We start from the raw sequence: 4,329 nt of genomic DNA, 5'->3' as shown, positions 1-4,329 counted from the left end.
GCTGATCTTGCTTGGCCAATCCTGGAGTGTATTTCTTCGCTACTTCCTGCTTTTGATGTTATTTGGACTCCCAAGTATTTGAAATTGTCTGTTGGTTTTATAGTTCCTATTTCGATTTGTAGGCTTTCTGGTTTTTCTCCTACAACTAAGTACTCAGTTTTTTGTATATTAATTGTGAGGCCCCATTTGGTATATTCATCTTCCAGTTTTCTAATACTCATCTTCCAGTTTTCTAAGCATGTAGCCTACATCACTCTCGTCTTCGGCTAGAATGGCTTGGTCGTCAGCGAAGTGTATCGTGTACAATCTATCATGTCCGATTGGGATACCCATATTGCAGCACTTTCTTCTCCACACTGAGAGTGCCTCATTTAGATATATTTTGAAGAGTGTAGGTGCTATGCAGCAGCCTTACTTTAGGCCCTTACTAACAGGAATTTCTCTAGTTAATCTATTTCCAGTTTTAATGTTTGCCGTCATATTTTTGTAGAGCTGTTGTACTGCTTGTATATTTTTTTTGCTTATTCCTTGTTTTTCCATTGCTACCCAAAGCATTGAAAGTGGTACACTACCGTATGCCTTTGTCAGATCTATAAAGACTATATGAGTTGAAAGGTTGTGGGCTAATCTTTTCTCGATAACTTGCTTTAGAGAGAATATACTGTCCATACAGGATCTGCCTGCACGAAAGCCATTCTGTTCTTCAACATCTGTCATCTCTTTTTCAATTTTGTTTTTTATTATTTTTCCATACAGTCTTGAGAGTGAATTTATGACACTTAGCCCCCTGTAGTTTGAACAATTCTTTCTATCTCCTTTTTTGTAGATGTTGTTAATATGTGCTTTTGTCCACTTCGGTGGTAAGTCGTGTCCATTATAGAATAAGGTGAAGACATACGCCAGTAATTCCCGTAATACTTGTGGGGTATGTTTTAATAATTCATTTGGTATACCTTGTGGTCCGCATGACTTCCGATTTTTTAGAGTTTGTATTGAATTCTCGACTTCCTGTACTGTTATTTCATCGTCTTCACTGAATTCCAGTTCATATGTTGTTGAACTGACGTTCGTGAATTGAGGTCTTGTTTCAGTCAAAAGTTGTGAGTAGTGTTCGATCCAAGAGTTGTGAGTAGTGTTCGAGACAAGAAACATTAAGATGAAAAAACACATTAAGAATTAAGTGTCTCACAAAAGCGGCCAACATGTTTATTGTTGCTATAAAACCATTAGAAGATTGACTATACGACCAAATAGTAAAATTGAAAGATATTTTTTCAATTTTTTTAAATTAAATTTTTGTTTCGAGATGTCGGGGGTCCCGTATAAGTGATACGGCGGTAGCTTCGCCCCTGTGCAAATTCACACTTTGTCCCAACAACTCAACCAACTACCATTTTGCATGTGCCAGCGTTGTATGTGTAGGTTATTAGCCAAATTCGCCGAATAAGTTTTTAATATAGAGAAGTAAGGACCTCAGTTTCCTGTAATTCCGAATTACCTGGTTATTTTGGTTCCTTTTGACCTTCCAGCTCATTGTTTCTTCGTTTTTTGACCCGAATGCATTTTTTTATTACGTTTTCAACATACATCAAGTCATTTTTTGTGCTCTGTTATTCTCTAATTTTTTAGAAATATCCAACGATAGGAACCATATCCTGTCAATAAAAATATCAATCAGTCAGCTTTTTCTAATACTCTTGATCTATTAACAATTAATTTATTTTTTTAAGCTACAAAAGGTAAAGAGATAAAACTGTAAACACTATAGGAAGCTTTAGTCCTTGTACGGCAATACTTTTTACAAAGGATCTACAAAGTTTTGACTACAGTTGAAGAGATGGCGCTATCTAAATGTTATCTATTAAAAAATTGTAAAAAGTTTATTTATTCCAATTGCTATTAAAGAAATTATAAATACTATAACTTTTTAAAATACATTTCAAGTAATAATTTATACAATGCTCTAAACCTTGGACCCTCGATAACTTCATCTATCGTCTAAGATATGACCGTGCATGCAGATATTCAGAAATTAAACCAGAAAAATTATAGGTATTTTCTTGTAAATATGTATCTTATTATGGAATTATCTTTTTTTTATATCTTATTATAGAATTTATATATAAATCTATATTAGGGACATATAAATCTATATTTTGGAGAGTAAAAATAATTTTCTAAATTAATTTAAAAGACTTATGCTGTATGTGCCCTCGTAGTGATACTTACAATTCACTTATTGTATTTAATTGAGATGTGAAACTGGCTACTGCAACAATTGGTAAGATTTTACTTAGCTAGCCGCATCTGCAATGTGTTATTCGTTGAGTAGGTTAACAGAACAGTTGTGTTATTGGTGCGATCATCTCTACTAAATTGGTCACTTAATGAAACACATAGATTCATAGGCAATACATTCAGAACAGCAATTACAGGGCCGTATTAACGCATTACCGAACATGGCTCGAAAGCTACTACATCTTAGTTTAAGATATATCTTCTGTTTCACTCCATAAATGATAATTATTAACCGTAAGTCGGTGAAAAAGAACTATAAGTTATTTACGTATATAATATTTGAGAGCAGTCGCTGTATTTGATAAATAATAGATTTTTCTTTACAGAATTTGTTTAATAAACCGATAATTTCACACCAAAACTTGTTATATAATTTAATAGAATGTAACAATAATTGATTTAACATTTCGTCCAGAAACTCTTACTCCTCTTTAAACGATGAACCTGAGGTTTATTCATTAAATAGCATAAGTGAAAATGGTAACTGGCAAAGTAGGTTTAACTATAAATTAACTAAAAAAATACAATTCTAGCATTATCATAACAATTACTATTTAAATGGGAATAAGCCACAATTAAAGGTTAAAATACGTTTATTGACGTTTCAATTTCCACTTTCGAACGATTTCCGAAGTGGAAATTGAAACGTCAATAAACGTATTTTAACCTTTAATTGTGGCTTATTCCCATTTAAATAGTAATTAATTTAAAATGCCACAAGAAAATAGCTTCAGAACAATATGATCATAACAGAACAACCCTACCAAACGAATCCTTATATCACAGCCCAAGAGAAATAGCCAAAACGTAGGTGGAAGAATGACGATGAAAACCACTGGAAGACATATTAGGAACTCATTAAATTGAGCGTAGGTTTGAAACGTAGGTCCATACTCTAGGATCAGGGACTCTTCTGTTAGTGGGCGCTCACAACGAGGCGCCCATCCTCGCTCCGACCATATTATCGACCGACAGGTAAAATAAATGCATTATTTTTATTGCCATAGTTCACTGTCACTGCTATGCTCTAGGCGAGGATACGATGCGATGGTCACCGTTATAAACGTACCCTTAGGGTTACCATACCTTAGTGTATTTTGGGTGGTAGTTTATTTCCCACCTACTGCCGGTCCTAGGACCGGTTAGAGCATTCCTCTATCTACCAGCTGGAGACGCTTCCGATGGGAGACAGACAACTCTATACGGCGCTGCGTAGAAAGAAAAATCTGTAAAAAGAAAAGTAATTGGTTCGAAGATATTATTGAGTAACAAGAATGGACAAAATAAGAAATGAACAAATATGAACATCGCTAGAATAAGTTATACATATTAACAAGAGCCATATTTTATTTATTATTGTTTTATTATTTCATAGGTAGAACCTAATTGCATCATGTTAAAACAGATTATGAGAGACGGGCATTGGAACGGCATATATAGTTGTAACAGGTTAAGTGAGGCAAACCAATGGAAAGTGTAATATATTTAAATATAAATATGCTGTAGTTCTTTAGCAAGTAAACTGTGACCGAATGCAACACCCTGTATAGGAAGTGATTACTTTATATAAAATAACGTTTGATCACTGAGAAAAGTTCATTTAGTTTCTAAAAAATATCGAGGCCTTATTTGCCTTATATAGTGCGGCTTTCTTTAGAAAATACATCCAATCAAAGAAAGTGACAATAACATTTCCTATTTCATTTTTTCATCAGCAGAACCGTACTGTTTTTTATACTGAAATACGAAAAGTATAGAAAAGAAAGTTTAAATACAGTGTCTTTCAAACATTTCCTTAAAGATTGCAATAAAATTCACGATGCAAACTCGAAAAATGTAAGACAAAACCATTCTCGAAACGATTTTTTCCTCTCGAAACAAATTAAAATGGTAGAAAGTGACCATTACGAGTCGGGTAACACAAACCCCAAATTAACGTAGTCTTCATTGCCTACAGTAGCAGATGGACCATAAAAAATCATAACAATTTTAAATACACGTTTTCTATCGACGTTCAGATAAATAATTGGT

The 4,329-nt window shown here is 33.7% G+C and overlaps 1 long non-coding RNA gene across 1 annotated transcript; it reads right to left on the bottom strand.

Annotated features, from left to right (window-relative positions):
- Positions 1 to 1,606: 1,606 nt before the first annotated feature.
- On the bottom strand, positions 1,607 to 2,356 carry LOC140452402 (uncharacterized). The gene is made up of 2 exons (XR_011952184.1): positions 2,230 to 2,356; positions 1,607 to 1,655 (listed from the first exon to the last, which is right to left on the bottom strand). It is a non-coding gene; the product is annotated as an uncharacterized lncRNA (long non-coding RNA).
- Between the last annotated feature and the right edge of the window lie 1,973 nt (positions 2,357 to 4,329).

The sequence above is a fragment of the Diabrotica undecimpunctata genome, chromosome 10 (assembly GCF_040954645.1).
Source record: "Diabrotica undecimpunctata isolate CICGRU chromosome 10, icDiaUnde3, whole genome shotgun sequence".
Taxonomy (NCBI): Eukaryota; Metazoa; Arthropoda; class Insecta; order Coleoptera; family Chrysomelidae; genus Diabrotica; species Diabrotica undecimpunctata.
The sequence above is the reverse complement of the archived record's forward strand: the minus strand, read 5'-3'. Positions and strand labels throughout refer to the sequence as shown.